This window comes from Delphinapterus leucas, chromosome 2, assembly GCF_059928025.1.
Source record: "Delphinapterus leucas isolate spDelLeu-1000000601 "Yukka" chromosome 2, BTC_Dleu_Yukka2, whole genome shotgun sequence".
In the NCBI taxonomy this organism is placed as follows: Eukaryota; Metazoa; Chordata; class Mammalia; order Artiodactyla; family Monodontidae; genus Delphinapterus; species Delphinapterus leucas.
Genome location: NC_143130.1, coordinates 150970459 through 150996357, shown reverse-complemented (window position 1 = coordinate 150996357; position 25899 = coordinate 150970459). Strand labels below are relative to the sequence as shown.

Sequence of the window (25899 nt, the reverse complement as noted above, 5' to 3'; positions counted from 1 at the left end):
CACCTTCATTCCAGTGAACTCACTAAAGGATGCTTCACATATCTATTCCATTAGCATTAAGACGCTATTTATAGCTTTAGAATTTAATGATCTGAAAACACATTAATCCTTTTAAAAAATGTGTTCTGTGATGTCATTATGGCTTTATAAGGATACGCAGAACTTTTTACTGAGAGGCATTCTGACAAACAGAGAAAAGCAGACACCGTTTAGGTGAAAAAATGAAATGAAAAACTCCAGGTAGGAGTCTTGAAGACAGGGCGCTCAAGGACATGTGTTCTCCAAAGAAAGAGTCTGCTGTGCCCACAGTCACAAGCCAGAGAGCCATCCTACTGCCCAGCAGCTGGAGGGAAAGGAGACCTCTGCAGGAATATTTCAATAAAAAGAATTATGCTGGAAAAGTAACATACTCTGAAAGTATTTTCATAAGTTAATTTTAAAAAACCTATCCAGTAATGAAATGTAAGATACAAATGAACCCACAAAAAAGTTTTCAGTGAGCTCCTTTTTGCAAAAATATCTTTAAGTTTCTGATGCATATAACATTCTACAGAGTCTCTAAAGATTAAGACAAATTACTACTGTCCAGTGCTAACGAGCTATTAGGGGAGCTCTTTACATAAAACCACATAAGGAACAAAGCAATAAGCACCGCAGTATAATTCTGACAACTATTCCTCTGGCTGGATTTGGAAATTCTGCCCAGAGAGATGACACAGAAACAACTGAGAACAGGTGTGAGCACATGCAGAGGAGGAATAAAAGAGAACCAATCCCTAATCCTGGGCCTTTGCCCATGAAGGGGAACAGGAGGCAGCACCGTCATCTTCCCCAGCAGGTCTTCTCTCTGACCACCAGACCAGGTGAGATGTCCATCCTTTTCAGGGAATCCAAGGATCCCATTCTTTCAAAGCACTTTCCACACTTTACAGTGAGTTATTTGGGGGCAGAGATCAGCTCTTTCCATCCTTTCCAGGGAATCCAAGGATCCCATTCTTTCAAAGCACTTTCCACACTTTACACTGAGTTCTTTTGGGGCAGAGATCAGCTCTCATCAACCTGTACAGTCCCAGATACCAGCACAGTCACAAAGTACCTGCTCATTAAATGTTCTATATAAAAAAAAATGAATGAGAAGAAAAAACAGTAAAAGAGAAGAAGCTATTTTCATGGAAGCAGGAGAACCAAAATGAAGAAAAGAGTAACTCCTTGGGAAATGAGACAGAAGACAAAGAGAAGTAGAAAACAGTCCAGGAATAGACTTACACAAGTATGGTCAGTTGATTTTCAACCAAGACACCAACTCAGTTCAAGCAGAAAAAAATCTTTTTAAGCAAACAAATGGTAACGGATGGATATACAGATGGGGGAAAAAAAAACACCTCAACAATTACCTTATTTCATACACAAAAAATTAAAGATAGGTTATCAATCTAAATGTAAAAGATAAAACCCTAAAGCATCTTCAAGTAAATACAGAAAAACATCTTCCCAATATTAGATAGACCGGGATTTCTTGGATAACACATAGTTAAGCACTAACCATGAAAAATTATAAATTGGACTTAAAATTAAACCTTATCCTTATCAAGAGACATCATTAAGAATATAAATCTCTTTGGGCTTCCCTGGTGGCGCAGTGGTTGAGAGTCCGCCTGTTGATGCAGGGGACATGGGTTCGTGCCCCGGTCCGGGAAGATCCCACATGCCGCGGAGCGGCTGGGCCCGTGAGCCAGGGCTGCTGAGCCTGCGCGTCCGGAGCCTGTGCTCCACAATGGGAGAGGCCACAACAGTGAGAGGCCCGCGTACCACAAAAAAAAAAAAGAAGCTAATTGACCTCATATGGAGTATGAATTATTCTCACTAGAGGTGGAGATAAAAAATTACACGTAACATGAACAAGTTCTGGTTTCTGTAGAAGCTACAACTTAGACTTCCTTTTCTCTGTACATTGAGTCCCCTTTTTGAACACTACATGATTTTACCCTAATTTCAAACAATTTAAAATGTCTAAATAACTGATAAGTTTAATATCATCTCTCTTTTGAAGGAGGAGAATTCTAACCTAACAAGAGCTAAAATGTTTTCCTCGGGGCAAATCAAGTGTTTCCACTGCTAGTATATCCTTCTTTTTCTTATTCAACAATACTTCCAAGATAACTGACACAACTTTTTTGTCTTCCCTAGCTAACACTGTACTTTACAAAAATCCAAAATTCTGGAAAGCAAATTCTAGGAATCAACTTTATTACAGTCTTTCACAGAATTTAAGTTCCATATACATTGGAAAGGAAAGAACAGACAGGGTGAGCTGAGAAATGTGCCTCCGATCAAGCGGTCTTAGAATACATGCGATAATCAGCTCATCTCTTCCCCTCAGTGGAGCAAGCCGCTGACAGTGAGCGATTGGTGTTTAGAAACAATTCCAAGAGGCTTGTGAAGGTAAACTACTGGCCAGCTACAAGGAATGTCAAATCTCCATGATGCGGTCTTTTTAGAGCTCACCATTAGAGTCAGCACTGGTTTACTATGAGATGCAGGAAAGCATTTCTCATGAGGAGCCGCTGCCAGTGAAGAAGCAGTTTTAGGCCAGCTTCCAAATGCCACCTGGCATCGCCCCAGGGATGAGGCACCCGCTCAGATGATATCTGCGGCAGAAGCAGCATCTCTTCACCCACAGGGGGTTGGGGACTTCACAACAGTTCCGCTTTCCAGCTACTCTGGAAGACAGGGGAAGGAAATGTCTCTCTCCACCTTTAATTCTCCTCGCAAGTTCTCTTTCTGTAGTCCAGGTCATATAGCTCTCTACAAGAACATCAATGTACACAAATTGAAAAGCCTGAGGGTGAAGAGTTAAATCACACACACACACACACACACACACACACACACAAGCTGTATTCTGTATGAAAAGCTCAACAAAAACTACAAGTCCATCTGTCAGAGAAAGCGTCCTCTCGCTGAATAGGAAGTGAGATGGAGACCTGAAAGAGTAATTCCAAGAGCCAGTTATTTTTCATGGGGCCGGGAACTTCATGGTCATTGCCAATAGAAACTTATTGCCATATATAAAGGGCAGTGACTCCTCTCTTTGTAAATATTATGAAATACCAACCACTAGCTTGAATGTAATATAAACTACATTTGTTCAATGTGTGAAGCTTTTTCTTCTGCAAAAGGTCCAAGTAGGTAAAAGCCGGCCGAATCGAGAAATAGCTATTCCCTGGAAACAGGAATGTCAAAAGCAGCCGGTTCTCAGATGGAGGTCAAGAACTGAACAGAGAATATTTATAGTGGGCCACTCAAGCAGAGAATAACTGTAACAACAACGTCCTCTCCCATTTATGACACTTTACAGTTTACTAGAGAGCATTTTTGTATTCACTATCTCATTTGGAAAAATAGGCCAAGTCCACTCAGAACTGTAGGAAGTATCCCAGCACCAAAGAGCATGTGGCCCTCTGCCCTCAGAGGGAAAATACTCACAAAATCAAAATAACTGCATCTTCTCTTGTGCTGAAAAACAGTAACTAAAAAACTATCTTGCGTACCCAATTTGAAAGCAACATCCCATGACCACAGTTAGTGGTGAGCTACATGCAATAAACACAACCAAAAAAAGGGGAGTCTGGAAAAGAAAGACAGTAACTACTTACTAAGAAACCAGACTTTTTTATTTCTTTATTTTTTGATTGTTCTTCAAGCACTGAAACGTATAGGAAGGGGCCTACTTTGTCCTTTTGTATCCAGAAATATCAAAAACAGACACAAACTCCAAAAAGCATCATGACCCTGCCTCTATTTTATAACATTTGGAAGAAAATGAACTTGACAATGAAATTTAGAGCCCTAGTAATGAAGACAGAGAGATGTGAAGTAGCAACAAGAGAAGGCAGAAAAGAAACGCTCAAGTCCAGATCCCATTCTGCCAGATGACTTCCCTGCCAAGGACGATATCCCCACCTAACAGGTGAAAGGATTATCCCTCACGCAGTGATTCCCAACTGTGGTTTCAGACAACCACTAGGGGACTCCAAAAATCTCAAAGAATATGGCAAAATTTCAGAACATAATTTTAATCCCACCAATTTATGGAGGACTAATGTACCCCAAAAACTGAGTGTAGGAATGGTTGGAAATCACCTCTCTGGGAACTAGGCAACAGTACAGCCTTTTACTTTGAAACATGAAGAGAAAGTAACTTCTCACATTTCTCACTCCCCTAGAGAAAAAGAGATCCTACTATATAACATTAGGGAAGAAGATTTGATTTTAAAAAAGGGGTATTCAACTGATGTCACAGCCTCCTCACAGAATTAATGAAGGAGGAATCCATCTGGTCAGAAATTAGAATGGCTGTTTTGAAAAAAGAGTGAGCCTATTTTTTTCCCTGCAGTTAACACGTCAGCAAGTCAATCAAGCTTTCTATTAACTGAGCATCTACTATGAAAAGCAAAACAAAACATGGACAAATTATCTACTGCTTAAAGATGCCCTCAGACCTTGCTTAGAAAAGGGTAGCTACCTGGTGTTATTTCAGGTCAAAAAAGAAGCAATGGCAGAGTTAGCAATTCCTCTGTGGTGGGTTACTTTTGAAGACTACAAATTCCTCACCTGAACTCTTTTCTCTCTAATTTTCTTCCCACATCAGGTTGACCCCTTCATTCTTTACCTGAACTTGACTTTATTCCCATCCTCCACTTAGAACAAAGTCAAACTCCTCCCCCCTCTTCCTACCAGCTGCCCCCCATGTCTTTCATATCAAAAAAAAAGGGAAGGAAATGGGGAAGGAGAGGTAAAAAGATAACCCATTTTGAAGGAATGAGAATGAGGACTGGGAGACCAACTGTAAATGACTTATCCAAATCCTTTTGGAGAAGAGATTACATTGGAATCTTATCTGAAACAAACAAACAAACAACACCCTATCAAGCTATCTTTGTGAAGGAGTAGTGAACTTAACAGAATCAGGAACCCACTGATAAAGAGACAGTGTTATAACGTGTTAAGAGTCAAAGTAGCAAATTAAAAAATAGGGAGGTTTCTTTATTTATAACTTTAGCATCGGGTCTGAGAATAAAATAAATAAATTTGAAATAAATCTGAAGTAAATCTAATGAGTGTTATGCAAGAAAATCAACTGATACACACCCCCAGCGTTGTGAATACAAAGACCACAGTTCAGAATATCAAACACGATCATGCAAAGTCTAAAAGTTCCATGAAGCCACCCATAAGTAAAACAGGCAGAAAAGATAGGATCACTATTTATTAATGATAATATTTTGAAAACAAATTAAAATTTGCTTTCTTTAACCATTTAAATGCAAAGATCTTAATTTGATGCCTAAAACTAAAAACACACTATAACACCCAGGAATCAAAGTTTGAGTGTTTTCCAACAATACAAAATTATAAAATAATTTAAAACTGGACGCTATTTGACTAATATAATTCAAATCAGTCTCTCAGTGGAAGAGAATAAAGTCGCAAAAGTGAAATCCCGCATGCTGTTGCTGTCTAAAGAATCTTCAAAGACAGTGCTGTGTTCTTACTAACATTAACATCTGCTGAAACAACAATTCTTTTAGAAACCCTCATTTTCTTCCAGGGGTGCAGTTTGCCAAAGAATCCCAGGCTAAAATCTAAATGGACACAGGGCCAAAACTGAGTGATAACACAAAATTCAGACTTCATTTAAAACAACTTTTACACTCTTTCCTTGGAAGAGAGGACAAAGGACAAAGCTCTCATCATTTGCTCTGTTTACACCACAAAGGCTTCAGGACAATAAACTCTGGGGGTGATTACTGGCCAACTGGTTGAAGTGCATCCCTGCTCATAGAGAATGTTTCTGTTATGGACAGACACTTAAAAGAAGCCCTCTGGAAGCTAAGAGGGCTGTGGCGTACATACCAAGCTATTTTGAGCCTCAGAGAAAGAGGCCAGCAAACAAATCCTCAGAAACAATCAAAACACCACAAAGGGCAAATAGTTTCAGATCCAGGGAGATGTCTGTTGCTTCCTTGTGGTGAGATGATTTGAAAACCAGACAATAACCGGACTTACTGTAAATTGAAGCATGAAGTGGGATAATGGAGATGTGAGTCAGAGCAGAGTTCCCTGTGCTTTGCAATGTTGCATTGTTTAAGTTACGGGACAGGGGAGGGAGCAGAGAGGAGGGGTCATCAGACAGAATGAGGCAGGGGACAGATACACCATATCAAAAACAAGTCCAGGAGGGACCCTGAATTCAACTACCCTTGGAGAATTACGGAATGCAGCCTTCGGTCACTTGCCTTTTTTCTCCTATCTTTCTATCAGGGGAACGGAGACATTTCTTTTAAAGATATAGTATTCTTCTTCCTATATAACGGCTTACTTTATAAGACTCCCTCACTTAAAAACAAACAAAACAAAACCACAGGTCTACATAGAGAAATATACCCTACACCAAAAATCTCTCTCTAAAATGGTTAAAAACAAAAGCTAACCAGAATAGGCCAGAGCCCAGCTTCCCTTTAAAAAGGCTCCCTCTTTATCCTATGATGAAATGTCAACAACCTCTTGATATAAATACTTGAAGTTCAGATGATATTATGTTTAACACATTCCATATATAGGTATTTAAGAATTTCTGGGTGCCACCACCCAGGTTAGTCCTTCATTAATAATTGGTGTGGGTCCCCCTGCACCACCCTTTTAATGGTGCGCTCTGTGTCCTGTGAGAACACATTATTAGCTCATGTTAACCAAAGCTACTTCTGGGTGGTAAAATCACAGATGCTTTTCATTTTCATCTTCATTTTATGTTTGGCTGCACTTTCCACATTTTCGTAGGTATGTATTGTTTTTGGAAAAGTTATTTTTTAAATTTGGGAGGAACAGAGTGTTTTCTGGAGGTTTTCTGGATACTTCAAACAAATACAACCAAATGGATATTACTCCAAATGATTAGCAAAATACAATAAAAGAACAGAATTTTAGCCACAATGAATGCTGGGCCTTGGCTTGAATCTTTATAACCAACAAGCTCCATGCATTTGCAGAGTGAATGGATGTACACTGATGTCTCCATCTTTAAAATGAGGACACTGGGCTTCCCTGGTGGCACAGTGGTTAAGAATCCACCTGCCAAGGCAGGGGACACAGGTCCGAGCCCTGGTCCGGAAAGATCCCACATGCTGCGGAGCAACTAAGCCCGTGCACCACAACTACTAAGGCTGTGCACCACAGGTACTGAAGCCCATGTGCCTAGCACCCATGCTCCGCAACAAGAGAAGCCACAGCAATGAGAAGCCCACGCACTGCAACGAAGAGTAGCCCCCACTCGCCGCAACTAGAGAAAGCCCACGCACAGCAACGAAGACCCAATGCAGCCAAAAATACATAAATAAAATAAATTTATTATTTTTATAAATGAGGCCACCATGCAGTAATAAAACGGGAATACCATCAAATTTTCAAGATGGGGCCCAATATTCAGACAGAAGTAGAGACAGCTGGTCTGTCTTCACACACTGTTTAGCAGAGTTTTCCAGAGTACAGAGGGGGCACCTACCGGTACAGATCAGACTAATTCTATTTAATTGATTTGAGAAGAAAATTTAAAAAAAAAACAAAAAAAACCAAAGAGGGTGGGAAGCTTTCGCCAGGGATTAGCATTCATTTAGAAAATTGAGATTTCATTTCCACGAAGTTAGAAGGCATCTGCTACTGAGGGGATAAGATATCATCAAGCATAAAACTCCAGATATTTCTACACTCCTTAAGAACTTTGGAATTCTTGACCTGGCCTGTCACTGCACCCACTGACAAGAGATATTGACTGCCATGGAAGAAATAATTCACACAATGTAATCTAGAAGCCATAAAGCAATGTTACATTCCCACTAGACTTAAACTTTTCATGCCCAGTCTGTTTAGGTGTTGGCTAATGACCCAATTATTTACACAATATGCAAACTAAGGGCCATAAGTTTTCGTGATTTGTATTTGGTACTGAAGCATGGTCTCTTGGCTCCTAATTGCAAAAAGAGATGAAGTGAGAGGTATTAAACAAGTCCTTACGACAAACAGGATCGAAGTTCTTCGTAAACAGGCACCCTTTTTAAACACAGCCTAAATTGCTAATATGAAGGTCTCTAAGATTTGTATCAGGGAAAAGAGCTTAACTAACCCTGTAATAAGGAATTTTATCAAGGGTGTTCACTGACATGAAATACTTTATCAATCAGTTTCTTAGAAACTCACTCTAAAATCTTTCAACTTAATTCAGCAGATATGCTAACCATAATTTTATAATTTGAACACCTGATTTTCCAAAATGAACATGACAGTGTATAACAAATAGCAATGACCCAGACCAACAAAGACAACCCAACTCACGTGCTTGTGCACATACACCCACGGACGCAAAACAGTAGTCACGCCTGCAAAACACAAAATTACACAGCGAGCTATGGCTTTCTTCTACTTCCTGTCAAAAGATGCATTCCTCTGAGAGGCCCACTCACAGATATTCCAATGTGAAAACAAAGATTTATCCACATATGAAAAAGTCAACTCACATTACAAGTTGAAAATCTGGTCTTTTGGCTACTGACTGGCTAAGTCTGCTTGTCTTTTTCTCTTTAGAGCAGAAACAATAAGATGTTAAGTGCTGGGCAAGATCCCTAATGCACCATCAGAGAAAACCCATAGGAAAACAAAAAACCTCATTAAAAGCCTTACCTTCTATCTAAGAAAAGTCTTCATTTTATCTTTATCCCCAAGTGACTTACAAATGTCCTCCACTTTAGAATGAATATGATTATTTTAATGTTTTACACTAAAATAAATTGGAACAAAGTGAACTTATGATTCAGTGAAGACCAAAAAAAGACTTTCACCCACTTCATTGCCAGGTAACTGACAGGTGTCAATAAGTCAGAGAAGAAAAGGATATCAAATTCCATCCTAAATATGAGAGACACTGATGAGTGGTTCAAGTTAGAAGATGCAAAACGCACACAATATAAACTTCCAGGATTCCCTCCTGCATCAACCATGCTGCAGGAGTTAAGCTGAGACACTCGGCAGCAAGACAGCCCCTGGGGGAGACCAAACTGGAGCTGAAGACAGGCAACCACTACTACCCCTTCACAAAGGAAAGGCTAGCAAGCGCGGAGGAATGTTCTAAAACAGACCTGCAAAACCCAAATTGCTTACAAATGCCAAATGTTCCACTGCTTTTCACTCTATCTAGGGAAGAAATTTGCTTTCACAAATGGGTACATACCCATCTTCAAACTCAAAGAACAAGTCTCCCTTTCTAGTTCCTTCAATCAGAATAAAGAGTGGAAAACATTTAGTAGCATTCTGGATAATTTGCACCAATTTAGATGATTCATGTATTGCTTCCCCAGACTAAATGGTCTATGGCTAGTGATTTCAAGTCAACAAGGGTGCGGAAAGCAAGACCTAATTACAGATCTGGGTCACTGTCTAGAAGTTCCCTCAGCCCAGTGAAGCATCCCCCAAAGGGCACCATTTCATTTTGAGGCATAAAAACAAGCCAAGTCTACAGATCCCTTTACATAGGAAATAAATGAGAAGACATCCTTCCACAAGAAATAAAAATATCAGTTCACTGAATTGATCTTTCAAAGAAAAACGTCAGTAGTCTTTTTCCCTTAAAAAACAACTATAACACTAAAGTTTTTTAAACAAGAATATGGAAATAAAATTCATTACAGGATTATAGCTTAAATATCTTGCATTTCTTGTCTATATTTGGCCTGCTGTACAAATGGCATTCCATTTGAAGTCTGGTCATCTCCCAATGCAAAAGATTTACTAGCTCTTTTCATAGGGGCCTCATTGATTGGGTGTTTCCATTTGACGGCTATAATCTTCTAGCATTGGCAACATTTTAATTTATGATCCTGGGCCCACAATGAAGGAAAAAAGCTAAAGACAGTTACATTTAGATAAAATTAAAAGAAGGATTCATTTTTTTAACAACAGAAAAATGCATGCACAAAGCACCAAAACCTAAAACTGGATTTCTACAAAAGATGTTATTGAGTCTGTAGTGTGGATAAAATCTATATGAATTAAGGGCAAAAAAACTTTTGGGTTTACTGTTTTTTTCACATGTTAAACATTTAAGCGATGGGACTTCCCTGGTGGCGCAGTGGTTAAGAATCCACCTGCCAAGGCAGGGGACACGGGTTCGAGCCCTGGTCCAGAAAGATCCCACATGCCGCAGAGCAACTAAGCCCGTGTGCCACAACTACTGAAGCCCACGTGCCTAGAGCCCGTGCTCCGCAACAAGAGAAGCCACCACAATAAGAAGCCCGCGCACCGCAACGAAGAGTAGCCCCCACTCGCCGCAACTAGAGAAAGCCCGCATGCAGCAACGAAGACCCAACACAGCCAAAAATAAACAAAATTAAAAAAAAAAAATTAAGCGAAAAATAACACCTGAAAAAAAAAGGAAATCCTCTTCTGATTGTCATAAATCTTTCTCTGACATTTTATCTGTAATTACGCTCCCAAGTTGAGAGGATTAATGATCTCTGAGTGGAAATGACTATTCAGTCTGTGGAGGCAACATTCCAAACAAGAACCGGGGGATACGACTCCTCAAACGGCAAAGAATGGGTGTCTTGAATGCAGAAGTTAAATGACCTAAGAAATGTTTCAGACAAGGATGCTACAAAATCGTCTCCAAGACTCAGGCTGGGGCACAAAAGGAAATAATGAGATACTACAATTCAAAGTACCGTGCTTCATAATCTGTTCATAGGAGTGGATGCCTCCTCTATTACTGCTGCCACAAGGCGGAAACAAATTTAGGAAGCACATGAGTCAACTTTGTCAGTATGATGGCTAACTGTCAGAGTGCAGAAGAATGCATAGTTTTACCCAAGTTTGCCAAAAGCACGCATTATTGACCACACGATGAATGGAGCTATTTATATGAAAAAGTAACCAACACACTCTGAAAAGCTCACTGATGACACAGTAGGTCCTGTACATGCCAAACCTTCACAGGAGTGCAGGCGCGGTGTGCAGACCAAGCACCAGACTCCAGAAGATAAGCGTGTTGATGAAACTCATCAGCCACTGAAAATCTAACACATTTCATTACGGGTCACCAAGATGCCTAGTGACAGATCTTCGGACAAGTATCTGAGAACACATTCATAGCTTCTTTCTGTGATCCTGAATTTCTTCTCAAATTCTTTGTGATCTTAAACAACAAATACACACACAGTATCTACGTTTACCTGAAGTGAAAAAGCATACAAAAATCATCCTACACGTACGTGGTAAAAGCACAAACAAATGCGTGAGAAGAACAGAGATCAAAACCAGGATAGGGGTTCCTCAGAGGCGGAGAAAGGATACTGCTATGAGGGAGGATGGCCGTAGGTTTTTAACTGTTCCATACAATTGGTAAACATTCTATTTGTCTAGTGTTGTAGCAGGACACATAATAAATATCTGTTATATCACCCCTTACGCAGTTTCTGTATTTGAGTACTCACAGTAATTTTTGAAGAACAAAAGCAAACAAGGAATTAGAAGTCTGGTATAGACAGACTGTTCTAAGAAAACACAAGGGACAGCTCCACACTGTTAAATATATACCTATACAAGGGGATGGTTTTCAGGTCAGCAGTCTAAGACCCTTTTCAGCGTTCACAGCCCAAGTGGGTTGATTAAAAGGCAAAACCTCCAGGGAAAGAAAAGACAGAATCCGAAAGCAATGTATTTCATTCTCATGTCTTTGAATATGAAATCACTGCCTGTGAATTGTTCAGAAAGAAGAGGGTGCCCTCAACAGCAACACATCCTGGCAGGTTAGTTTAACAGTATGAGTTGGCCTCCCTTTGCAACTGCTCCCACATCCCCAGGGAGAGACTAATGGAGTACTAAAAACAAATGGAGATGAAGTGAATCACCTAGGGTGTTTTGGCTCCCAACTCAAACTGGCTTAAACAGAAAGGAAATGTTACTGGCTCACATGCTTGGACTTCTGGAGGAGAAACTGCCTTCAAGGCTGGTTCCTCTGTCCTCCACTCTGTGTGACTTCCTGCTTGGCCTGGAGCCACACCAGACCTCACACCAGCGCAAAACAACATCCAGAAGAAGAGAGGCAGAGGCAGGCTCTTCCGGTAGCTCTGTTTGAAGTATGAGAAGACTTCTGCCAGAAGCTCCTGGCAAACCTACTTTGGAGTCTCCTTGGCTAGAGCAGGATTAGAGAACCATTCTTGAAGCCAGGCCGCTGGCCAGTGAATGCCCAACACTGGCTGATGCCTCCTCCCCGGGGAGTTAATCATGCGTGGACACAGCAGGGATGGGACTGCCCCTCATCAGGGCCCACCCTGGAGCTGTGGTCAGCTCCTCAACCCCATAACACGGGGGGGGCTTGTGGAGGAGGTGGGTAGATGAGATGCATAATATGGATTCAATCCTAATGTCTACTCACTAGCATTTACAGGGAACGGCCTGAGCCATTCTGTGTTTATCAGAAGATTAAATAAATCATAATCGTGATATATTTGTACATATATAAAGCTAGAGATGCAAAAATCAGATGACCAAATGAATTACTTCCTTTGAGAAAAGCAGATTGTTTTTGGCTGCACCGTGCTCCTTACAGGACCTTAGTTTCCCAACCAGGGATTGAACCCAGGTCCACGGCACTGAAAATGCTGAGTCCTAACCACTGGACTGCCAGGAACTCCCGAGAAAAGCAGATTTTTAAAAACTTTGTTCCTACACCTCCACTGCTCCAACGAGAAATTTAAAGACAGAAAATTAACACTTTATAAAGCACGTAGGTCACAGGAAGTATGGTATAGTACTTACTATATTCTTGTGGCATAGCTACAGAAATTCAGATAATAGCATCCACATTAACAATGTATAACCTGAAAAAAGAATAAAAATAGTTAAGTACAGAAGACATTTCATTAAAAACAGTTGCATAACTTTGACAAGTCTTATTTTTTTCCCTGAAGGAAATAAACCAGTCTTTTTAAAGTAAGCAGCTGAACTTAAATTAAAAATGAGAAAAATATCTGCAGTATAAAAATTCTTCTATCTTCAAGTTACAATTATCTGCATCTTTTGTAGATCTGACCACCACCAAACAAACAAAGAAAATACATTTTAAGCAAGGAAAATTGCCCTGGACTGCTATTTATAAAACGGAAACAAAAGCAATGATTAAACGGACCTCAAAACCCATGTCATCTAACCCCTACAACACACATCCAACCTACTGAGTTCAACGCAACTTAAAGCTAGATAAATCAGCTTCAATTTCTAAATTCCTAAACTCAGAGATCTGAGGAAACAGTCCTCAGAAAAAAATGCACGTATCTGATTCAAATATTTGACACTGCATTTTAATAAAATCTTTGAATATTCAGCATACCTTGAAATGCTAAAGAAACACAGCCAAAGAACTGGGGACTCTAAGACACTGGAATGTCTTTTAATATTCAAAAGAGAAAGGTCTGTCCCTATCCAGACCTCAGGACAAATAACAATATGGCGAGTCACACTCTTAATTCAGAAGGAGTTTAAAAACATAAAACTCGAACCGTGGATGCTTGGTGTTTCCTGGGGATGGTGTGCCTTGGCAAGGCTGAGGATGGTTACCGGCCATCAATCTACAAACACCACGTCTAACTTCACTGTCCTCAGTGTATGTAAGATTCAGCCATGTTGTTGGCATTAGTTATGGTCTTCAGAAGAAGAAAAAAACTTTTCCTCTACCCTCTTGTGTTCAATTCCTGGGGACTTGCAAATTCAACTGACAAAGACAAATTAATAAGAGAAGAGGCATATGTTTCTTTATTGATGTTAATGTTTTTACATGCGTGGAGATGCCATGGAACAATGAAAACCTAAAGTGGCAGTTAGATCCAGGGGCTCATACGCCATTTTAACAAAAGGGCAATAAATAGTGGAGAAGTGACTAAACAAAGGAAAAAAGGGGGTTAGGCTCCTAAGGATGATAAATTGTGGGAAGGTGACTAGGAAATGTATGGGAGATAAGAATTGTTGAGTAAGATTTGTTACACAGACTCAAGTGTCATTCTCTTCTTCCTGGTATGGCAGATGGGGTGCCCTGCTTACACCCCAAATTTATGCCCTGCTTTACAAATGGAAATTTACAAATGGAAAATTTACAAATGGAAATTTATGCCCAGTTTTCTGGAAGAAAGGGGGAGGGCAAAAAGCTCTTCCTGTGTCTGATGTTTTTAGACTTCCTTCAGTCCAAAATAATTTTCATGCCAAAGTGGCATATTTTGGGGTGGCATATTCTGATCCCCTTCATGTTCATAAAAATAAAAATAAAATAAAACAAAAGCACTATTAAAATAGAAGTGCAAGTCTTAGAAAAGAAGATATATTTGCAATATATAAATCCAGCAAAGGACTCATTAGAATATAACAAACTCCGACAAAATAAGAAAAAGACAGGTCACCCAAACAGGATATCAAAAATGGCCAACAAGCACATGAAAAGGTGTTCAACGTCATTCATTACCATGGAAATACAAATTAAAAACCACAAATGAGATAAAATTACATGCTCATCCAAATGGCTCATATGCAAATATCTGACAATACCAGGTCTTAGGATGTGGAGCAATTCAACTCTCATATGCTGCTGTGGGAGTGTGAACTGGAAAACTGTTCGGCAGTATCTAATAAAGCAGAACATAAACTGTGGCCTAGCAATTCCACTCCTGGGGAAATACCTTCTAGGAATGCATACACATAGGTCCTAAAGACACATATATTTAACGAAGCATTCATTGCAACAGCCAAGACTCAGTAACAAATAAATTGTGGAATATTCATATAATGAACACTACACAGCAGGGGGTCAATCAATTTTTTCTGCAAAGGGCCAGACAGTAAATATTTTTGGGTTTGCAGGCCAAATGGTCTCTGTGCCCTGTTACAACTACTCAACTCTGCCTCTGGAGTGCAAAAGTAACCACAGACAATATGTAAATGAATGGGTGTGGCTGTGCTCCAATAAAACTTTATTTACAAAAACAGGCAGTTTGCATGCTACACAGTAATGAACATAAATGAACCATAAGTGATTCAACAACACAGATGAATCTCACAAACTTAATGTCGAGACAAAGAAGTCAGACACATGACAGAATGTACCGTATGATTTTATTTTATAAAGTTCAAAAGTAGGTAAAACTATGTAAATCAGGATAGTAGTTATCTTTTAGAGGGGGCAGTAAAGCCTGGGGGGAAGGAAGAATTCTGGCAGGCTAGTAATACTGGGTTCCCTGGTTTGAATGGTGGTTTTCCGGTTATACTCAATTAGGAAAATTCATCAAAGTGCTCCTTTATGACACATTTGTCTCTATATGTGTAACACTTGAATAAAAAAGTGATATATTTTCAATTTTTATAAATAAAGAATACGGGCCAGTAAGATAAGTGAATGATTTCTCAAAGCTCACGAGCCCCGGACATCAGGCACTCGATGCAGTAGCTGCAGCTTTGTACCCTTGCTGAGCGCGGTGCAGAAACAACACCCCCGCCCCTTTGCTTAGTGTGACGTCTACATTACAACTAAACCTCTGTGCTGAGTAGCAGGTAGGACTTTGGAGAATGAGCTATGATTAAATAGAACACACAGGCAGGAAGAGAATGCAATACAGAGGGAGAGAGGGAAGTAACAGATGGTGCGTGAAGAGACTGGTGGAAATAAGCCCCTACATTTTAACATAATCTGCTGAATAATCTATACAGAATACAAAGTAAAGTAAGCAGCTTAGAAACACAATGTGGAAGGTTACTAAACTTGTCTTCTGGACAATAATAATGACATTTTAAAAGCTGACTAGTGCTCCTGAAAGACCGTTGAAGGGATTTTGTTTCCAGTACAACAACTTCTTCCAATCTAACAGGTTAAACGGGCAGCAAGCTTCAGCTTTTCAAATGAAAAGGCAAATCGGACAGATAATATAGTCTTGACTTTTTAGGTCTGCATATTTTAAACAATTTCTATACCTTGGTTTCACCTCATCCCTCTATACTATGTCTGAAAATTTAATTAGATATTGTGACTTCCCAGGGATCACAGGAAGCCATTAGATTACCAAGGTTGTGGCCAAATACATGAGGAGAGGCAGAAAATACAAAAATGCCAAAGATAACAAGATCACGGGCATCACATTCTATTAATATGGGCTTATATCATGAGTGAAATAAAGAGAGAAAGAGTAAAGAAAAAGTGAAAAGAACTGACATCCACTCACTATACTGTATTCACTGTATAACTGATAGGTGCAAGAAACTGAACTAGATGCTAGAAATCCAAGGACAAAGCTCCTGTCTTTAAGAAGCTCACAGTTATAAAGAAAATGAAAAGCCTATGCATCAATAATTTAAATCAAATGTCACAAAAGTTACACGATATTTACAAGTGCTATAGAGCTATGAATTAACAGAAGAGAATTACTAAATGGAGGAGTGAAATGCAAATGGGGAGGGATGGGTGAGGAAAAGAAGTCTTTACCTAGCAGGTAAGAGGTGAAATGGGGTTTTTTTTGTTGTTTTTTTTTGGCTGTACACGGGCCTCTCACTGCTGTGGCTTCTCCCTTTGCGGAGCACAGGCTCCGGACGCGCAGGCTCAGCGGCCATGGCTCACAGACCCAGCCGCTCCGCAGCATGTGGGATCTTCCCGGACCGGGGCACGAACCCATGTCTCCTGCATCGGCAGGTGGACTCAACCACTGCGCCACTAGGGAAGCCCTGAAATGGGTTTTGAATGATTAAAGATGGGCAAGACAAGAAAAGGAACAGAGCATTATTCCAGGCAGAGGGAGAGAATATGCAAAGGCACGGAGGCATGAATGAGCCACTCATGCTTGAGGAATAAGAGGAAATCTGAGGCTTCCAGAACATGGTGTATAAGGACAAGCTAAGACTGAGATGATGGAGGGACTTGTCAATTATACTAAGTTCAAATTTTACCCTACAGGCATTATGGAACCATTCAGGTGGGAACTGGGGGAATGAGAATGGAATACAAAGAATAGAGGGGGAGTGATAGGTCTCCAGATATATCTTTTTGCATAGTTTTGACATTTATAACCATAGTACTGTTAAACAAAATAAAAAGGTAAACAATCAAAATCAAACAGTATGTGAAGGTAACTCAAAATGAAACACATTCAGTACTAAGGGAACTGCATTCAAAGGTGTAAGTAACCACACTTAACTGAGTACAAAAGAAAAGAACTAACCTAACCGCTTTGGAAGCCAGTATCTTGACTATATACTCTGAGACTAGAGAAAAAACAAAAAAAGGAATGGGAAAGACCAGAATGAACTGTATGGTATCAGACTGGAATCAGAGATATCATGGTTTTTAATATATATTTCAGTAGATAATAGATATTGGTAGAGGCAGGTATGTGTAGCTCTGTCCTCTGACAAAGACTAGGAGCAATGATACCCCTGTGGCAATGAGCACATGTAGCACCCAAATACTGGCTTCTAAACACCATCCTCCAATAAGGGGAACCAGGACTACTTAGAGAAATGTCTGGCTGCAAAGATAGGAAAGGGAAAGTACCAGATGAACCTAGAACATTTTGTGGTACAACAAAGTAAGGAGTGCTCAAAAAAGATACGGATTTATCAAAAGGACTGGAACTAAACTGAAGGGGCCAAATCTGGGACAATCTGAGCAAAAAAATTTTTTAATTATATTAATACATTATAACTTATAGGATAAAACAAATAGCATGAGTCCATATCGATAAAAATTAAGTAACTGAATACAAAAATAAATGGGCAAGAAGGCCAAGATCTTTCTTGTAAGAGAATTTCAATTAATAAGTGTAGAGAAGAATGATGGAAATAGAAAAACCACCATTTGACAAACAGCACAGATTAAAGAAGACAAAAGAAATAAAACAACTAAATGCAATGTTGGATCCTAGACTGGATCATGGTCCAGACATAAACATTATTGAGATAGGTGATAAAATATGAATAAGGTCTGTAGCTCAATTAACATTACTGTATGAATGTGAATTTCCTGATTTTAATAAGTTTACTATAGTTATATAAGACATTAGCATTTTGGGAAGGTGGGTGAAGGGTATGTAGAAATTGACCTATTTTTGCAACTTTTTTTTTTAAGTCTAAAAGTATTTCAAAATAAAAGAAAGAAAGAGAGATAAAAGAAAAGAAGGAAGAGATGAGAGACTGTGAGTTACAATCATGTTAATCTAAAGCCTGGCTTCAGGCCCTCTTCTCTCTGTGTCAAATATTAAAGCTAATAATTTTTATTTTTTTAAGGTATATATATATACATAAATGTATAAATGAGAAGCTTGCAAGTAATGAACAAATAGAATATTGTAAATAACTAAACAGAACTGAAAAAAGAACTGAATAGAATTTTAGAACTAAAAATATGATAACAGAAGTTTAGAAAAAATTAATGGGACTTCCCTGGTGATGCAGTGGACAAGACTCCCAAAGCAGGGGGCCCAGGTTCGATCCCTGGTCAGGGAACTAGATCCCACATGCATGCCACAACTAAGAGTTCACATGCCACAACTAAGACCTGGCGCAACCAAATAAGTAAATAAATATTTTTAAAAAAAGATCCCTACATTTAAAAAAAAAATTCATTAGGTGAATAAATTACATTTGGACACAGATGAATAATGGAACAGGAACTGGAAGACAGATCTAAAAAAAACCATCTAGAATGCTTCCCAAATAGAGAGATACAACCATAAAAGTGACATTAAGAGACACAGATGGAAAAAAAAAAAAAGAGACACGGATGGTAGAGTGAATAGGTCTAACATTCACCTAAGAGGAATACTAGAGAAAGATAATGGAGAGAATCAATACTGTAAATGACACCAACCCTTGAATCCAGAAAGGCCAACAAACAACAAGCAGGGGGAAGAGCAATACTGAGGGACATCAGAGTAAAACTACAGAACACTAAATAAAAAGCAATCTTAAGAGCAGCAAAGAGAAAAGAGAATCACCTACAAATGAACACCAATTAAGATGACTCTTGATTTCTCAACAGCAACAATGGAGCCCAGAAAAGGACTACTATCTTCAGTGACCTAACAGAGATAACAATCAACCTGGAATTCTATAACTAAAGACAATTCCTTCTAGAACAATAAACATTTTCAGCCAAACAAAACCGAGAGTTTACCATCAGCTGACACACTAAATTATAAAGGAAATGACCTTTGCACAGAAGTAAAATGATACCGGATAGAAGGCCTGAAAGGCAAGAATGAATGATGACCTCACAAAAGACAACAGTTAACAAAGAGATGAAAGATGCTCAATTTCATTAGTCATCAGAGATACACAAGTTAAAATCCCCAGTGTGGTGCCACTACATACCCACTGGAATACCTAAAATTAAGAGCCATGTTGACAAGGATGTGGAGCAAACAGCACTTCCCTTATACCTTTGGTAGGAGTGTTAACTGCCCACCTGAAAAACCGTTTGGCGGTATCTACTAAAGATGAATGCATGCATACATTATAACTCTGCAATTCAATTCCTAGGTATATAGCCAACATAAACAGACACATGTGTGGCAAAAGACATGAACAAGGATGTTCACAGCAGTGCAATTCATAACAGCCCAAAACTGAAAAAACTCCAGTGTGTATCCATAACGGAAAGAAAAAATAACTGATGAATTCATATAATGGAATGCTGCAGTTAGAAAAAGAAGAAAATATTTGCTACCTGCAACAACATGAATATATAATGCTGAGATAAAGAAGCCATATACAAAAATACATGCTATATGATTCCTTTTATATAAAGTACAAAACCAGGCAAAATTAATCATCAATGATTATAATTTGAAGTCAGAACAGGTGCTTTTAGAGTGATAGACTGTTCAATTTCTTGATCTGAGTGCTGGTTACATAGACAAGTTCAATTTTTGAAATTTATTGATCTGTCCACATATGATTTGTCACCTTTCTGTATGTATGTCATAGTTCAGCACAAATTTACTTAAAAGCAGAATGAATGATGAGCAAAGATACTGGCAGGAATATTACAGAAGAAAACGCTGTGTTCTTCTCATTGCAACCCACCAGGTGGCACACAATTTTCATTTGTATTATTACTGATGATGTTCACACTGATGAACTGATTAAGGTGGTATCTGCTAGTCTTCTCCACTGTAGAGCTACTTACACTTTTCCTCTTGGTAGTTAGTATTTCTTAAGGAGGTACTTTGAAGCTATGTACATATACTGTTCCTCATCAAGATTTCAATTAATCAATCCATTCTTTCTTACATTTATATTATTCATCCATGTATTCAGGGGGTTATAATATATTATTATTATGGTTTCTTATAATCCATTATTACCGTTATGTGTTTTGTAGCCCAATCAGCCCCAGATTGGGCCAGTGGAAACCCCTTCAAGGTGGCTTCTAGGTCATTTTGACATGACCTTGTCATTTTGGGAGCATTCCCTTACTTTCTAAAACTAGATGTTTCAGTCTCATTTTGTACTTTCTTACCATTTCTCCAAGGAGCCCTGGTTCCTTTTATTAGAGAGTGGTATTCAGAAATCAAGATCCAAGGTGGCATCAAGATGGCAGAGTAGGAAGATCCTGAGCTCACCTCCTCCCATGGACACATCAAAACTACAACGACATACAGAACAACTTTCTCTGAGAACCACCTGAAGACTAGCATAATAGCTTATCTACAACTATGGAAATTAAGAAAAAAACACATCAAGATGGGCAGGAGGGGCAGAGACACAGTCTAGTCAGAACCCACACCCCCAATGTGACAACCCACAAGCAAGAGGGGATATCACTGATGTGGAAGTCCTCCCTAAAGAGCAGGGGGGCCCTGCACCAGTGAGATGAGCCCCCACAATGTCTGGGTTTGAAAGCTAGCAGGGTCATGTCCAGGGGAACTGGAGGGCTATGAGAAACCAAGATGCTTAAAGGGCCTGTGCACAAACTCACTCACTCCAAGTCCCAGTGCAGAGGTAGCAGTTTGAAAAGCATCTGGACCATACATAAAGGAGATTCAATGACCGATGTTATGGCAAGTGCCAAAGGGGCAAGGATGTGTTGGAACTTCCTTCCAGAATGAAGTTCTGGTGGGTGCCATTCAAAAAAAAAATTTATTTTATCCTCCCTCTACCAAGCTGGCCTGGCACTGGTGGATGCTGTTTGTGACATCTGCCAGGTATCTTACTAGCGCCACTCACCCAGCCCCAGCTTACCCCTGTGGACCTGCTCCAGCCAGCACCCTCCCAAAGTAGCTCTTCTCCCACCACACCGACAGGCGGCCTCTGTCGGGATGGGAACCCCCCAAAGCAGATCCTGTCCCTCTACACTGGTGCGTGGCCTTGGTCCAAATCGCCACCCCTCCCCAACAAAGTGGCTCCTACCCCTGGAGGCCAGCCCTGCCCACCAGCACAACTGCAGCAGTCAGAGCCAAGCCTATAACAAGCCAGCCTGGGGGCCAACCCACCCAACAGCGCATCTGCAGGAACTGGAGGACCACCACAAAAGGAGGGTGCGTGTACCCCACATGAGGGAGTCTTCTGGGGCACCTGGCTCTGGTGACCAGGAGGGATTGCTCATCAGGGTCCCACAGGAAACCCTCTACATAAGACCTCTCCTTCAAGATGAGGAGACACAGCTGATCTACCTAATACATTAAAAAAAACCAAAACAAAACATGCTAAGAGTTAGGCAAAATGAAGAGACAGAGGAATATGTTCCAATCAAAAGAACAAAATAAACCTCAGAAAATGAACTAAATGAAACGGAGATACCTATCTGATAAAGAGCTCAAGGAAGTGGTCATAAAAATGCTCACTGAACTCGGGAGAAGAATGTATGAACACAGTTAAGAACTTCAACAAAGAGATAGAAAATATAAAAAAGAACCAATCAGAGTTGAAGAATATAGTAACTGAAATGAAACTACACTAGATGAAATCAACAGCAGATTAGATGATGCAGAACAATGAATCAGTGATCTGGAAAAGAGGGTAGTAGAAATCACTCAAATGGAAGAGTAAGAAGAGAAAAGAATTTTTAAAATGAGGATAGTTTAAAGGTTCTCTGGGACAACATCAAACATATTAACATTCATATTATATAGGTCCCAGAAGCAGAAGAAAGAGAGAAACGTACAAAAAACTTATCTGAAGAAGTAATGGATGAAAACTTCCCTAACCTGGCAAAGGACATCAAAGTCTGAGAAGCAAAGAGAGTTCTCAAAAAGATGAACCTAAATAGACCAACACCAAGACACATTATAATTCAAATGTCAAAAGTTAAAGATAAAGAGAGAATTTTAAAGGCAGCAAGAAAAAAGCAACTAGTTATATATAAGGGAATCCCTGTAAGACTATCAGCTGATTTTTCAGCAGAAACTTTACAAGCCAGAACAAAGCGGCATGATATAGTCAAAGTCCTGAAAGGGAAGTACTTACAACAAAGAACACTCTACCTGACAAAGTTATCATTCAGAACTCAAGGACAGACAAAAAGTTTCTCAGATAAGCACAAGCTAAGGCACTTAGTATGCCTTATAAGAAATGTTAAAGAGACTTATTTAAGAAGAAAAGAAAGGCCATAACTAGAAATTAAAATATATGAAAGACATTTTATAATAACCTATATGGGAAAAGAATCTGAAAAAGGTCACAAAAGAAGTCTCAATAAATTTAAGAAGAGTGCAGTCATATCAAGCATCCTTTCCAACCACAACAGTGGGAAACTAGAAATAAACTACAAGAAAAAAAACAGGAAAAGACACAAATACATGGCGACTAAACAACATGCTACTAAACAATCAATGGGGCAATGAAGAAATAAGAAAATACCCTGAGACAAATGAAAGGTTGGAAGGTTGTGTTTAAACTTCCAAAATCTATGGGACACTGCAAAAGCAGTTCTAAGAGGGAAGTCTACAGTGATATAGGCCTACCTAAAGAAACAAGAAAAATGTCTCAAATAAACAATCTAACCTTACACCTAAATGACCTAGAAAAAAAATAACAAAGCCCAAAGTTTGTAAAATGAAGGAAATAATAAAGATCAGATTGGAAATAAATAAAATAGAGACCAAAAAACAACAGAAAAGATCAATGAAAGCAAGAACTGAATCCTGGAAAATATAAAAAATTGCCAAGCCTTTAATCAGACTCATCAAGAAAAAAAGAGAAAGGCCCCAAATAAATAAAATCAGAAAGGAAAAAGGAGATGTTACAACTAATACCACAAAAATACAAAGTATCATAAGAGACTACTATAAACAATTATACGCCATCAAATTAGAAAACCGAGAGGAAATGGATAAAATTTTTAAAACTACAATCTTCCAAAAACGAGGAAGAAATAGAAAACCTGAATAGACCAATTTACTAGCAATGAGATTGAATCAGTAATTTTAAAAACTCCCAATAAATAGAAGCCCGTGAATTCTACCAAACATCTAAAGAAGAGTTAAAACCTGTCCTTCTCAAACTTTTCCAAAAATTGAGGAGAAAGGCAAGCTTCCAAACTCATTCTACAAGATGAGCATTAGCCTGATACCAAAACCAGACAAAGACACTGCAAAAAAAAAAAAAAAAAAATTACACAATACCCTTGATGAACAGGATGTAAAAACGTTTAACAAAACATTAGCAAAGCAAATTCAACGATACATTAAAAGGATCATACCCCATGATCAAGTGGTATTTATTCCAGGGATGCAAAAATGGTTCAACATCCACAAATCAATCAACATGATACACCACATTAACAAAACAAAGGATAAAAATCATATGATCATCTCAGTAGATGCAGAAAAAGTCGTTTTCACAAAATTCAACACCCATTTATAATAAAAGCTCTCAACAAAGTAGGTACAGAGTGAACACACTTTAATATAACAAAGGCTATATATGACAAACTCACAGCTAACATCCTACTCAACAGTGAAAAGCTGAAAGGTTTCCTCTAAAATCAGGAACAAGACAAGAATGCCCACTCTCACCACTTTTATTCAACAAAGTATTGAAAGTCGCAGCTACGACAATTAGATAAGAAAAAGAAATAAAAGTCAACCAAATCAGAAAGGAAGAAGTAAAACTGTCACTATTTGCAGATGGCATGATACTATAAATAGGAAACCCTAAAAACTCCACCAAAAACTATTGGAATAAATGAATTCAGCAAATTGCAGGATACAAAATTAATATGTAGAAATCTCTTGCATTTCTATAGACTAATAACAAACTATCAGAAGGAGAAATTAAGAAAACAATCCCATTTACAATTGTACCAAAAAGAATAAAATACCTTGGAATAAATTTAATCAAGGAAGTGAAAGACCTATACTCTGAAAACTATAAAATATTGATGAAAGAAATTAAAGATGTCACAAATAAACAGAACAATATACTGTTCTCATAGAATGAAAGAACTAGTACTGAAAAAATGTATTACAATCAGTGTTAGAAAAAATGTCTAAACTACCAAAAGCAACATACAGATTCAATGCAATCCCTATCAAAATATCAATAGCATTTTTCACAGAATTGGAACAAATAATCCTAAAATTTGTATGGAACCATAAGAGACCCCAATTAGTCAAAGTGACCTTGAGAAGAAGAACAAAGCTGGAGGTATCATGCTCTCTGATTTCAAACTATAATACAAAGCTACAGTAATCAAAACAGTAAGGTATTAGCATAAAATAAGACACATAGATCAATGGAACAGAAGAGACCCCAGAAGTAAACCCGTACACATATGATAAATAAATCTATGACAAAAAGGCAAGAATACACATGGGGAAAAGACAGCCTTGCTTCAATAGATGATATTGAGAAAACTGGACATGCAAAAGAATGAGTCTGGATCACCCTATTATACCATATACGAAAATAAACTCAAAATGGATTAAAGATTTGAATGTAAGACCTGAAGCCATAAAACTCCTATAAGAAAGCATGGGCAGTCAGCCCTTTGACATCAGTCTTCACGATATTTGTTTTGGATCTGTCTCCTCAGGCAAGGGCAACAAAAGCAAAAATAAACAAATGTACTACATCAAACTGAAAAGCTTTTGCAGTGAATGAAATCAGCAACAACTGAATGAGAGAAGATATTAGCAAATCATATATCTGATAAGGGGTTAATATCCAGAATATAGAGAGAATTCATACAACCCAAATCAAAAAACAAATAATCCAATTAAAAATGGTCAGCAGACCTGAACAGACATTTTTCCAAAGAAGACATACAAATGGCCAACAGACACATGAAAAGATGAAATTACAATGAGATAGCAGCCCACACCTGTCAGAATAGCTATTGTTGAAAAGATAACAAATAACAAGTGTTGGCAAGAATGTGGAGAAAAAGAAACCCTCATTCACTGTTGGTGGAAATGTAAATTGGTGCAGCCACTATGGAAAACAATATGGAGGGTCCTCAAAAAATTAAAAACAGAACTATCACATGAGTCAACAATTCCACTTCTGGGTATTTACCTGAAGAAAACAAAAGTACTAATCTGAAAAGATATATACACCTCTATGTTTACTGCAGCATTATTTACAATAGCCAAAATATAGAAGCAACCAAAGCATCTGTCCATCAATAGATGAATGGATAAAGAAGTGGTATACACACACACACACACACACACAATGGAATATTAATCAGCCATAAAGAATGAAATCTTGCCATTTGCAACAACATAGATAGACCTAGAGGGTATTATGCAAAGTGAAATAAGTCAGCCAGAGAAAGACAAATACTGTATTATTTCACTTATATGTAGAATCTGAAAAAAATAA

The 25899-nt window shown here is 38.7% G+C and overlaps 1 protein-coding gene across 27 annotated transcripts in view; it reads right to left on the bottom strand.

Annotated features, from left to right (window-relative positions):
* SIPA1L1 (signal induced proliferation associated 1 like 1) overlaps positions 1–25899 on the bottom strand; it is a 499569-nt gene that overhangs the window by 184726 nt on the left and 288944 nt on the right. For 24 of the 27 annotated variants that reach the window (XM_022570226.2, XM_022570222.2, XM_089907908.1 and 21 more), the window contains one exon: positions 12865–12926. The exons of 1 other annotated variant lie outside the window; for it this stretch is intronic. The gene's annotated coding sequence lies outside the window, so the exon portion shown is untranslated. Of the gene's footprint in view, positions 1–12864; positions 12927–20593; positions 20720–25899 lie in introns of all 27 variants that reach the window. 2 more of the 27 variants (XM_089907918.1, XM_089907915.1) reach the window with 1 other exon arrangement.